At 43.1% G+C, this 13,715-nt stretch overlaps 1 pseudogene; it reads left to right on the top strand.

Moving 5' to 3' along the window:
- Nucleotides 1–7,721: 7,721 nt before the first annotated feature.
- Nucleotides 7,722–8,178, top strand: LOC117353430 (annotated as a pseudogene).
- Nucleotides 8,179–13,715: the final 5,537 nt, after the last annotated feature.

Here is a 13,715-nt window from a genome sequence, read left to right as displayed (position 1 = left end):
CTGGATCTCACCCTCACCGAGATTCTCATGAGACTCGAGATCTCATGAGAATCTCGGAGAGGGTGAGATCCAGAAGGCCTGAGCATGCGCAGATGCTCAAGGCTCAGAAGCAGACTAGCGGCTCAGGGGTAAGGACAGGGCCAGTTGGGGAGGGGTGGGGAGAAGGCGATAGCAGCGCCAGTGGCCTCGGGTGGAGCATGGGAATCAGGGTGCGTCCAGCTGGAGTGAGCCAGCACCTGAGAGTCCCGGCAGAGGGAGTAGTGGCATCCGGGGGGGGGGGAGAGCAAGCATCTGGGAGTGGCAGGGCCAATGGTGCCTTGTCGGGCTCGGTGGTGATGGCGGCAGTTTGCTTACAGCCAGCACCCTGGAGCCAAGGCGTACCATCACCACCCGCACAACCCGCAGTGAGAGGCAGCGAACATTAGTGAGGCAGCGAACAGCAGCAGAAGAGGAGAACTGGAGGAGCCATGTGGATAGGTCTGTGGCAGAAGCAGCGGTGGAGGCGTCACTAATGGTAAGTAAGTTTTTGTGGATGTGGAACGAATTGTTCTAGTTTACACTAACTCTTATGGGAAAAGTTGCTTTGATATACGAGTGTTTTGGTTTACGAGCATGCTTCTGGAACGAATTATGCTCGTAAACCAAGGTACCACTGTATTTTTATTGTGTTTCTTTTCTTCACTTTTTTATTTTTTATCTTTTGGTCTTACTTTTTAACTTTCATTCTTATAATTTTTCATTCTTATATATAAACTAGTCTTATAGCCCGTTACATTAACGGGTGCTAGAATATATGTGTGTGTGTCTCTCTTTATTTATTTCTCTCTCTCTCCTTAGTCGCTTGCTTTCTTTCTGTCTTTCTTTTTCCTTGGCTGTTCATCACCACCCCTTGCCTGCTCCCCCTGTCCATTCTCCCTTCCTTTTACCTCCCCTGTGTCCACCACCACCCCTTCACAGCTCTCCTTATGCAGCAGCAGCCCTTCTCCCTTTGTTTTACCTCCCCCCTGTCCAACATTAGGCCTCCGTTCCTTTTTCTTCACCCCCCCCTGTCCATCAGCACCTCTTTCCTTCTCCCCCTGTCCAGCAGTAGGCGTCCCTTCCTTTTTCTCCCACCCTCCTCCTTCTTATCCCTATGATACACTTACCTTGCTCTGCCCCTGATCAGAGGCTCCTGACAGCCGCCCAGTTGCACCCATTGGAAAAGTTCCCTCTGCGGCATCCCGCACCCCTCCTGACGCGACTCCCGCTGTCTTTCTGTCTGTCTCTGTCCCTGGCCCCCTTTGTCTGTCTGTCTTTCTGTGTATCTTCCTGCCCCTGAGTCTTTCTTCTTTTCTTTCTCTCTCCCTTCCTCCCTCCGTCTGTCTGTCCGAAGCAGCATTCCCTCCCCCTCCATTTCCTCCCCCCACACCAGTTCCCTGTGCACCTGCCCCTGTGTCTTTCTTCTTGTCTTTCTGTCTCCCTTCCTCCCTCTGTCTGTCTGTCCAAAGCAGCATTCCCTCCCCCTCCATTTCCCTCCCCCCACACCAGTTCCCTGTGCACCTGCCCCTGTGTCTATCTTCTTGTCTTTCTGTCTCCCTTCCTCCCTCTGTCTGTCTGTGCAAAGCAGCATTCGCTCCCCTTTCCATTTCCCTCCCCCCACACCAGTTCCCTGTGCAGCAGCATTAGCGTTTCCTCTACCCCCTTTCCCTTCCCACAGTCGCGACTACAAACGCGGGCCCGAGTCCTTTGCTGTCCCCCCCCCTTCCCTTCCCGCGGGCCCGACTACACATGGCGATTCAAGCAGCGTGTGCAGCAGTCTTCACACGCTGCTTCGGGTCCTTCTACTGCTCTGATTTACTCTGGCACGTCCGGAGCAAATCAGGGCAGTAGAAGGGCCCGAAGCAGCGTGTGAAGACTGCTGCACACACTGCTTAAATCACCAGTCGGGCCCGCGGTAAGGGAAGAGGGGGGGCGGCAAATGACTCGGGTCCCGGGCAGCGGAAAGTTGCTGGGCTCCTTGGTGGGGGCGCTGAGTGGCCGCGATCCCTCTCCTCCCAGACCCCCCCCCCCCGGAGGAGATCGGCGGCTACAGCCGCTGGCTTAGGCGTCTTCTATCCACTGCGGCCAACCCTAGCGGAAACAGGAAATACTCAGAGAGGGCGGGCCGCAGTGGACAGAAGACAGCAAAGCCGGCGTTAGAGCGGTGCAGCTCTTTTCTCTTCATTTAAAAGCGGGTGAGCCGGCGAGAAGGAGGAGGTGGTGGTTTTGGCAGTGAGTGAGGGCGGGAGGGGGCAGTGAGTGAGGGCGGGAGGGGAGGAGTCGCCTGCTATGCTGTGCTTTCCCGATCTGTCCGCCGCATTCGCACTCTGGCCACGGACCTACGGATCACAGATCAGGGATTACAGATCACACAGGTCTGAGTGCGCATGCGCAGCTAGCGTTTTATTATAGGATAATTCTATAAATATTTTCTTTCAATAAATACTTTTATTCAGTAGTTGAATAATTAAATATTTCACTTAGCTTAATTTAGCTTTGTTTAGCTTTCAGCCATTGCTATAGATACCCTCAGCCTCAGCCCCTACCTTAAGTTAGGCACCAGTAGGTGCCTTAACGGTGCCTAACTTAAGTGCAAAACACCGTTTAAAAAAATAACAGTGTTTAAAAAAAAATGTAGGCGCCTACTGGCACCTAAAACAGGGCACCTGCATCGCAGCCACAGAGATGCTTTACAATGCCTAATACCACTGTAGATGTGGCTAACACCAGACATGGTTAAAGCTACACCCTGGGGTTGTGGGTTTAAACCCACACTGCTCCTTGTGACCCTGGGCAAGTCACTTAATCCCCCCATTGCTCCAGGTATATTAGGTAGATTGTGAGCCCACCAGGGCAGACAGGGAAAAATGCTTGAGTACCTGAATAAACTCATGTAAACCATTTATAAATAAAAAAGTGCCTCCCTAGCCACAATCCATGTGCAAGGTAGGCACCAGGAATGTAGGCCTTCAAAATCCTGGCCTAGATTTCCAGCATCTACCTTTCATGAAGCCACAATCCTACAGACAGTGCCAGTGTGTGATTGAGATGCAGTCAGCAGCCATTTTTTAGGTGATCGCTGATACTGACACTGTTTGTAGAATCTGGCCCTGAGAGCCCAGATGCCATTGTAGAACTGACAAAACCCATGCTGTATTTCACCCAAATTGGGCACCAATTTATAGAACTGTCAAGTTAACAAAAAATGTAAAGTATGTTATATCAAATATGTTTTTTTACCATCTTGCAGGGAGTGGACCATCTTGGAAGGAGAAGATAATTTGTGAAGTTTTTTTTGGGTTTTTTTTAATACCTTAAATTGTCAAAATTGTGGAAAGGAAAGGGGTGAAAGGAACTATGAGCCTATGCCCTGTTTAAGTGCATCATAACACATCTGCCCTGTATCTAAATCTGTCATTTTTTAACACATCCAATAAACAAAACATGCTTCACAGCAGAATAGTACCCCACAAAAATTTCAAAATATAAAAGTCAAATTACAACGAAAAGCAGAAAAAAAAGCATCAACTGTTGGGGATCTTTTTTCATGGGGAACATAGCAGTGATAGAGTTGTGATGGTTGTGGTCACAGGCACAATCGCTAGAGGAGCTCTGGTTGCTACGTTCGTTATTGGATTTCCCTTTTATCACACATCTCTGTCTGCTTCATAGTATTATTTAAGTTTTTTGATATTCGGCATTAGGACCCCTGAAGAAGGCATTCAAAGCCGAAACACAGACCGTGTTCATTGATGTGTGTTATTTGGATTACTACTACGTGTATCATTTGGAGTATTAATGTGGAAACATTACAATAAACCTTGACATCAAGCACATCATATCCACAGTTTTTTTGTTCTTGATCATAAGCACTAGCCATTTCATTTAGGGTACCCCTTCTTCTCAGCAGTGGCAGCCAGCAACTGGGATTTAACCAAGAGCAGCCCTGGAGAGGGAGAGGAAGCATGGGAGGAACCTGGCAGTGGGATGAATGTGTGAGAGGAAGGGAATCAATTTTTAGAGAAAAGCATCTAAGGGCAATACTTCTAACGTGCACTTTGGGGTCCTTTTCCTAAGGTACGCTAGCCGTTTTAGCGTGCGCTAAATGCTAATGCGTCCATAGACTATAATGGACGTATTAGCATTTAGCGTGTACTAATATTTAGCACGTGCTAAAATGGCTAGCAAGCCTTTGTAACTTGTTCCAAGGCGTCTGTCTCAGAAAGAAACTGGCAAGAGGTACCAATGGTCAGATTCTATAAAAGGCACCTAACTCAGCAGGCATCTAGCAAAGCAGTCTCTACTGCATGTCAATCAAAGGTAGGTGCAGCACCTAGATACCTACTGGCATCTAAGTTGATCCAGGTCCAGATTCCACCCCTAACCACACCTACTTTCCGTGTTGGCACTTTGGTGTCGATGACTATCGAGTTAGGTGCCTAGCGGCTATTTTTTTTTTTTTAATTGGTTTTTAAGGATGCTTTCAATTAACAGTGCCAATTAAGCCAATTCATTTAAGTTAGGTGCCCAAATCGGCAGGCACCGCCAATTTAGGCAGCTAACATTAGGCATCATTTATAGAATTAGGGCCCATATAAATAAGAAGCAATTATAACTCATAGCCCAAATCCTTATTTCTTTGCAATGTTTATATGTGATAAACATAGAAACATAGAATATGACGGCAGAAAAGGGCCACCGGCCCAACAAGTCTGCCCACTCTAATGTGAACTTATGGGGAAGGGTCATTAGAGTGGGCAGACTTGTTGGGCCGGTGGCCCTTTTCTGCCATCATATTCTGTTTCTCTGTTTATCACATATGAACATTGCAAAGAAATAAGGATTTGGGCTATGAGTTATAATTGCTTCTTATTTATTTGGGCCCTGATACATTATTCAAAGCTATGGATAATAGAACTGGCACCTACTTTCATGAGCTTTGCAGCTAAACCTCTAGTTCAGTGTTCTCACTGACCTTCCATTGTTGTAACTATTAGATTTATACTTGTTCCCTAGTAAAATTTTAGGATTTGGGAGGACCTCACAGCTTCTATACCTGTGATATTTATATACGTATGACTTTCAATGAGTCTGTTAAGACTTTTTTGTGTGTGTGTTCTTTCTCTTGTGCAAAATTATGTTGCCTGATAAAAACCTTTACCAATTGAAAAAATAATACTGCATTGTCCGACTGAAAAAAAAATTGGGCAAGATTCACTAACCTTACTTTCCGTGTCCGATTCGTGTCCGATTGCATGCAGGCCGACAAATTCACAAAAGGCTTGCATGTAAATGGGGGCGATCATTGACACACCCTCCACCGACCGCGCAAATCGCTGGAGAGCGATCCTTGAGCATGCGCTGGCCCTCCGTGCTCGGTAAAGCAGAAAACTTTTTTTTTTGCTATTTATTTCTTTGTAAGCCCATGGTTTTAACCCGCTTTAAGCCCGCGGGTTAAATCCACGGGCATGCACTGCGGAGAAGGGCAGGAGAGTCAGGGCAGCAAGAGAGATTCAGGGCGAGAGCAGGAGATGGGGCAGAGAGCAGATTGTGGCAGGCAGGAGATCGGGGATGAGAACAGGAGATTGGGGCAGGCAGGAGATTGGGGCTGAGAGCAGGGCGGCAGAAGGCAAGGCAGTTGGAAAGGACCTGAGCTACTGGTCCTCAGCAGTCACTTATTTTTGGATCGGTCAGTCCAGTCAGTGTCCCTCTTTATTTACAGTGAATCGCGTCCCTGCCTACATTGCATGCCGTTTCCCCTCATTTGCATGCACGGATCGGAGGAGAGGTTAGTGAATCTGGTCGGAGGGAAATCAGGTTGCAAAGGGGTTGCAAACCGATCGGTTTGCTTAGTGAATCTAGCCCATTGTTACTAAGAAAATGCAAATGAACTGTAGCAGCAGGATGGATTTACCAAGAAACAGTCATGTTACTACTCTATACTGTATACTGTCGAAGCATAGTGTGTGACTTTTAACTTAGCAAGGGGGGAAAGTAATTTGCTTATTCATCAATCTTGCTTTCAGTCTCGCAAAATGATGTTGACACCAAATTAATACGGTCTGTGGCAAATTGAAAGAAGTAAGTGTTTAGAATAAAGAAACTCTGTCATATGAATTCCAATGATGTTAGCTCTTAATTAATTTATCGTTAATTCACTAAAGAATTCATTAGAAAATAATGGCCACTAATCTAAGGTGTTACCAACACACATTGCTCATCTGTAAACCCATATATTAACACCAAATTTCAAGACTTAATCAATATAAAGAAAACAAAGCTGTGTTTGCTTTCAAAGGGGTAATTTTATCCTATTTATTTATATGTGGGAAATTCTAAATACATCTAATTAGTCTTTTATCTTCTATCTTAGCTTCAGCAAAAGTAGCACAGTACAAAACTTGATTAATAACCAACTGGAAGGTAAACACACTTATCAACTTTATCGAGCCAAGATCAGGAGGCAGTAAATATGCCTGGCCCTGGCATTTGATATCTTCACTAGCAAGGAACTTGTACATTTTAATTTACATTACATTTGAATAGTTTATTAAACTCCTTATACTGTAATTGAAACATTATCTGTCATTACTATTAGTATGGAATTTTATGAATTATAGTGCTCGTACTATAAGTAAATGCAGCATTATGCATCATCATTTCTCTTGAAGAAACAGCAGATGGCTATCAGAAAATAAGGAACATAAGGCAATGGATTACAAAACGGAAGCAGCTTAATGCGACTGTAAAAAGCAATAATTAGGAGCAGATTTAAGGATCAAGCAGAAAGCCTGCACATCAGTTTGAGAGTAAGTTTCCCTAGTAAGGGTAGGGTTCCATTTAAATTACTGCTGCTTTTGTTTATATTGGTTTGGCCCATAATTTTACAAAGACGTGGGTAACTTGGTATGTTCCATACTGACAGTTACACTCAGCTGATCAGTACAGAGCTAACCTCACCAGCTGTTAATAATTTTACAATTGCTAATTTTTATACAGGATGTATAGATGGAATTCATCCAGGAATATTGAATTTTTTGCCACTTGACTTAAGACAACAAACCACCTATGTACAAGCTTGTCAAACATTTGGCTATTCAGGAAATGTTTTAATATTGACTAATTCTGTTAATATTTCAAGTTAATATGCATATATATTTTTTACATTTTATTTTTATTGGCTAAACAGAAGAGAAATTTACAAATTAAATTAAATTAAACAGTCATTGACAGCATGTTCATAATATACAAGTACTTTCATTTTTAACATACATCTACATCTAATTTGTGAAAACACTTTTTTGTTAGCAATTTAGAATTTGCAGGAGCCAGTCAGGAAGCTGCTCAGCGCCAAGCAGCAGCGCCAAAGCGCACTCCTGCTCGGTGCTGCTCAGCAGTTGAAGAAACCAGAGCTTGCGGGGGCCACAGCAGCGACTGACTGACCGGGTTAGCAGCGGGGCAGGAGCGCAGAAAGCTCACGCCTGCCCGCTGCACCTCTGGACCACCAGGTATCGACAGAGGAGGTACGATGGACAGGGCAGGGATGGGACAGGGTGCAGAGCCTGGCAGTGGCCTGCAATAAGTCACTTCTGTCACTCCCTCTGATTGCCATCTGTACCCTGCATGAGGGCCCTTTTCTGTTGCGGTTCTATGACAGTTTTTAAACCCGTCCCTCTCTGGCCTCTCCCCACCGTTAGAAGATAAAATAAACTATCATGAATCAAGAAAAACTGGCCAAACGTCAGGCTCAAGTGTGCATTGGTGGCAAAGTTACCGTCCGTAGAAAGGAGAAGGTTGTCCACAGAACAGCTGCAGCGGATGACAAGAAACTTCAGTTTTCCTTAAAGAAATTGGGTGTCAATAATATTTCTGGAATTGCAGAGGTCAATACGTTTACCAACCAGGGAACTGTCATCTACTTCAATAGTCCTAAAGTGCATTCACCATCACAGGACATGCAGATACAAAACAACCGACGGAGATGCTGCCAAGTATCTTGAACCAGCTCGGAGCTGACAGTCTGACCAGCTTGAGTGGATGGGAAAGCACAAACAAACAGTGGATGGGAAAGCTTCACTAGCTACTGGGGATGAGGATGAGGATGAAGTTCCAGATCTTGTTGAGAATTTTGATGAGATGTCCAAAAATGAGGCAATCTGAATAAGCATGTTAAGCTTGAAAACAGATGAAACCACTGAACAGAACTGCAGTTTTACATTGTGTGGCTGTTTTTGTCTTTCTGTTTTGTTATGTGTGATCTAGTTTGAATCTGTATTATTTCGGAGGTCTTTGAACACTTCAGCTCACCGTTTCAGTCATTGCTTGTACAGAGAATCCATATAAACTTTGTAGTCTGATTAAACTGAACAAGTCTGGAACTAAACTTTGAAATAATAAATGAAATAAACCATTTACTTTTGGTTTTGAAAAAAAAAAGTTTAGAGGGGGGGGTACAGGATGTGCTGAAAAGTCCTCAGCCTAACCAAGAAGAGAATGATAAGGATATGGTTCAATCAACGATCTGAAACAATGAGAAATTTTGTTTCTGCAAATTGGCACTTAACAAAATAAGATGGCACTCTTTTCATCTACAGTGGTAAAATAACGCTCAACATTTAGAAAGCTGGTTAGTTGGGCTGAGAACTTTTCAGCATCCCTTCTTATGTTTACTAAAGAGCATTATGCCTAGACTACTGCAACATCCTCTATCTCCCCTGCCCCGTAACCATAATAAAACAACTACATAAAACACAGCTCTGAGACTTATCTACTCACTGAGGAAACACGACCAAATCACAGAGGCTTACCTCAATTCACACTGGCTCCCAATACAAGCAAGAATACTATTCAAATTCTACTGTCTACTATTTAAGACCATAAACAGAGACTGCCTAGCCTACTTGAACAACCGACTAATCCAAACAACCACAACCAGGCATAGGAGAACCCACACTCCATTCACGTACCCTCCAATCAGAAACGTCAAATGAAAAAAACAATGTACGATGGCCTGCTGGCCACTCAAGCAGCAAAACTAGACTACCAATTCTCCAATTTATTGATCACGATCCCAGACTACAAAACCTTCAGAAAAGGAATAAAAACCCTGCTAACACAGCAAGAATCATCTCAATCCCCAATAGCAACCTGCTCCACTCCACGAGAAATGTTCAGATAACTCCTTATGTATTCCTAAATGCCCAAATAACTCCTTATGTAATCCGCCTTGAACCGCAAGGTAATGGCGGAATAGAAATCACAAATGTAATGTTTTTCAAGTAGGTGCCTGTTTTGGACTTAGGCACACTCATTTAGGCCAAGAAAATCCTGGCATAAATAGGGTGTGCCTAAGATAAGGACACCTACCGATGCCTAAGCCCACTTTAGGCGCCAATAAGGTCCTCTTTTACAAAGGCGCGCTAAGCCTTTTAGCGTGGATTTAGCACACGCTAAATCAACGCGTGTGCTAACCGCTAAGTGTTCATAGGATAATATGCATGCGTTAGCGTTTAGCACGTGCCTTTGTAAAAGAGGAGCTAAGTGTGATTCTATACGGTGCGCCTAACTTATAGAATCACTTTTTGCTCCACACTACTTGCGTAACTTTTAGGTGTCATTTATAGAATTGGACCAATATAGCATTTTGTGGCTAAGTGCTGCTGAATATTAGTAGATGGTTATATGACCTAATTTAAACAGGCAAGAGCTGCTCACTCTTACTTGGTTAAATCATTTTGAATATTGGGCCCTTCACCTCTTAATTTTTGGCAGAGTCTGAAAAGAAACTTTGCAAATTCCACAAAAAAACAGGATCAACTTACAAAAAGGGGTACCCATTGGCAAAAAAATTAAATGAACATACACTGCACAAAGCAGACAGGATGAAGCAGGCGTCTCAGAGTCCCTCCTTGAGGGCCGCAATCCAGTCGGGTTTTCAGGATTTCCCCAATGAATATGCATGAGATCTATGTGCATGCACTGCTTTCAATGCATATTCATTGGGGAAAGTCTGAAAACCCGATTGGATTGCGGCCCTCAAGGAGGGACTTTGAGATCCCTGGGATGAAGGTATTCAAGTGCTTGTAACAAATAGGGGAAATTCTAGAAACTGCGTCTAAATTTAGGTGCCGGTAGGTGCTCTACTGGTGCCTAAGTTAATTAACAGAAATATCAAACAACTAGCACTGTTATTCAACAGTAATCGCAAAGAGTAGGGATAACAAAATTTGAAAATCCTTTAGAATATAACACCCTTCCAGAGTTTCAACGTTCCTCAGAAACACCACTTATGGCCTCTTTTACAATGCCGCGCTAACAGCTGCGCTGCGCTAACGGCCCCTACACACTCCCCCAGTGATTACTGACTTCCACCCCACCCCCATAAAATTTGTAATAAAAACTGCTTCCAGAACATCAGCACCTGCCAGCCTGGCATAGGAAAGCCTAGTAGAGCTGCACAGAGGTGGCTTAAGTGGTCTGGGAGCTGGGCTAGTGAATCATGGAGAGGAGGACCCAGGCCCACAAGCCACTCTAACTACTGCATGCATGGTGAAACATGGGCACCTCCCCAAAGCCCTTATGTACTGCCATATAAGTGGCATCTGCAGCCATAAGGACTATTGGGGTGGTAGACAGGTGGATCTAGTAGGTTCTGGGGGTATTTTGGAGGGCTCATCATGACCTACAAGGTTGTTGTGGTGAGATGTGTATGTGGCAGCCTTTTTGTGCCTTGTAAGTTACCACACTACTCTGGGTCATTGTTTGGGTATCCAGTCCATCTATTTGCTGACCTCGCCCACATCCAAAAGGTCTTTTTCTAGGCGTTTTTGACTTGGATGAATTTTTGGATGAAAATGGGGCCAAACTAACAACATACCGAATTTAATTAGACCAACAGATGATATTAGAGCAGACATGATCTGGAACTAATTTGCCATCCCCGACTGTAACTTTTTCTGTAAATTGTTTTCTAAATATACGAAAAAGTACTGTCGGTTAGATATCTGCTGAACAATGCACCCTTTTCTTTCAGAGCAAACCTCTTCAAATGGGTCACTTTCCAATTGCATAAAGGACAATTTGGGCAGGAACTAGGACAAATCATAGTCACACCTATCATAAAAAACTAAAGGACTCCATTACATGCGCTAATAATTACAGACCAGTAGCCAGTATTCCGTTATTCACTAAAATACATGAAGGATTAGCAAATGACGAACTGGTCAAATACTTACAAAAATTTAATATCCTGCACAATTCCAATCCAGATTCTGTTCAGGTTACAGTACAGAAATCGTACTAGCTTCACTAATTAATCAACTTAACAACCTATTTAGCTTAGGTGCCAGTGCCCTGATCCTCCAACTGGACCTGAGCAGCGCCTTCGATCTGGTAGATCATGATCTAATGATGGGCTGCTTGAATTCAATTGGAATTACGGGTAATGTACACAAATGGATCCTGGGTTTCCTGAGAAACAGATCTTATCAAACATATAGTGCAAGTAAATACTCTTCTCTATGGACAAACTCCTGCGGAGTCCTACAAGGCTCTCCACTCTCACCAACACTGTTCAACATATACTTAGTCCCTTTGGCTAATTTACTACAAAGTCTAAACATGACATTCTACATATACGCTGATGATATCACTATACTAATGCCACTCTAATCATTCTCAACAGAACTAAACAACCTACCGTAATCTCAAATATCCTGGAAAAAATAGAACAATGGATGTTGCAGTCAAAACTGAAACTCAACCCTGAGAAAACTAAGATCTTCCTAGCTAGTCCTAATGATAAACTCAGAGAAACTTCCATCCAACTTAATGGCCAAAAATTTGAAATAGCAAGTTATATCAAAATCCTGGGAGTAACTATAGACCAACACCTAATATTCGAGAAACACACAGACAAACTGACTAAAAAATGCTTCACTATTTTATGGAAACTAAGAACTGTAAAAAAATATTTTGACATGGCGTCCTTTAGGATACTAGTTCAATCCACCATCCTATCCACCTTAGATTACTGTAATATCACATATCTAGGGTCAACCAAGAAAAGACTACAAAGACTTCACCTGGTTCAAAATGCTGCTGTACGTTTGATCTTTGCACTGAAAAAGTTTGACCATATAACCCCTTTTTACATGCTACTCCATTGGCTCCCTTTTGAAGCTAGAGTCATTTTTAAATTCAGCTGCTTCTGTTATAAAGCTATCTTTGGATTACTACCATCATACTTATCTTCCGATTAAATCCTTTCACATCAAGCAAGAACACAAGAAACTTGGGCATGTTCATCGCGCAAGAGCATTTACAGTTATTCACCGCTATTTCCAGTCTTTATGCAGTTGTTATCCATCAGGTTACTTTGTTCTGATATGTGTTAGGACCCCCTGAGGAAGGAGTGTTTCTTCGAAACACGGACCGTGTTGGGTCCAGTCTTATCAGTCCTTTTGGAAACAAACTGTTTTATGTTTTTTATGATTATCTAATAAAGTCCTGGCATCCTGTACATCATTACTGCAGTTTCTGTTTTTCGTTTCTTGTTTTGATTTTTAACTGCAGTCGAATTGGATCTTTTGTTTGCAATATACCTTCACAGAAATAAGTAGTGTGTGACTTTATTACTTCCTGCTGTGGATGTACACATTTTGGTGCTCTTGGTGTCTGTTCCTCCTCTTTGTAAACTGATTCACGCTGCACACATGTTTTTGTTTGTCTGCAATGTAGTTTACAAATTCTTTACTTCTTCATAAAGTCTTGTAGCAGAGCTGTTTTGACCCTAGTTTCAATATAATACGAGACAGTGGATACATGGAATCCTATGGCAGGCTTCATTTGCCGAAACACGTACTGTGTTGGGTCTTAGGATTACTGCTGTACAGTATGCGATGACTTAATTTTTGAGAACGCTGTGACTACCTATAAAACTTTTTATGTTTTTATTTTTTTTCTTTTCCTGTGTCATCCCTATACTTCTTACCTATGAGCCATCCACCAGTGATCTTTCCACTCACAAAATGGTCATGCATTTCTAAGTGTGCCATTAAGTATGGATCATGGTAATAATAATAATAATAATGATAATAGTAATAATAGCTTATATACTGCAATACCGTGAAGTTCTATGCGGTTTACAAAGATTAAGCAAAGGTACAAATTGATTGACTTTAAGAGGGAAGGAAGAAAGAGGGTTAATAGGACAGGAAATCCATTTTTGAGGAGAGAGTGTGGGAAGTAGTCAGTGATCTCCCACTGTGCATTGCATATTGAGGGAGTGGATGGCCTTTCTGTTGTGATAAGCAGGTTTGCTTCATTTTGGAAGCCTGAGGACCACATCTGTGGAGTTAATGACACCAAAGACAGAGGGGAAGTTGGCAGCCTCATAGAATCAGGTCATTGCATTTTCTCTGCTACTGGATCTGGGGAATTGCAATATAGTTTATGGGCTATGAGGAACTGGGTGATGCACTGGGTGATTGATGACTGGATAAGGCCTGCAATATTCTGGAAACTTCCAGTGGTAAGAAAGGCTAGTGAAGAAATTACTTTGAGGTGCGCAATCATGGGTTTCCTTCAATGGTAGTAAGGAGGAGGGGCTTCAACAATTGACAGAGATGCTGAATGGTTGCCTTGTTGAAGCAGTAGCCCCCTACATACAGTTCCTCAGTGAAGTCAATGAACTGTGC

This window comes from Geotrypetes seraphini, chromosome 1 (genome assembly GCF_902459505.1).
Source record: "Geotrypetes seraphini chromosome 1, aGeoSer1.1, whole genome shotgun sequence".
Lineage (NCBI taxonomy): Eukaryota > Metazoa > Chordata > Amphibia > Gymnophiona > Dermophiidae > Geotrypetes > Geotrypetes seraphini.
The sequence above is the reverse complement of the archived record's forward strand: the minus strand, read 5'-3'. Positions and strand labels throughout refer to the sequence as shown.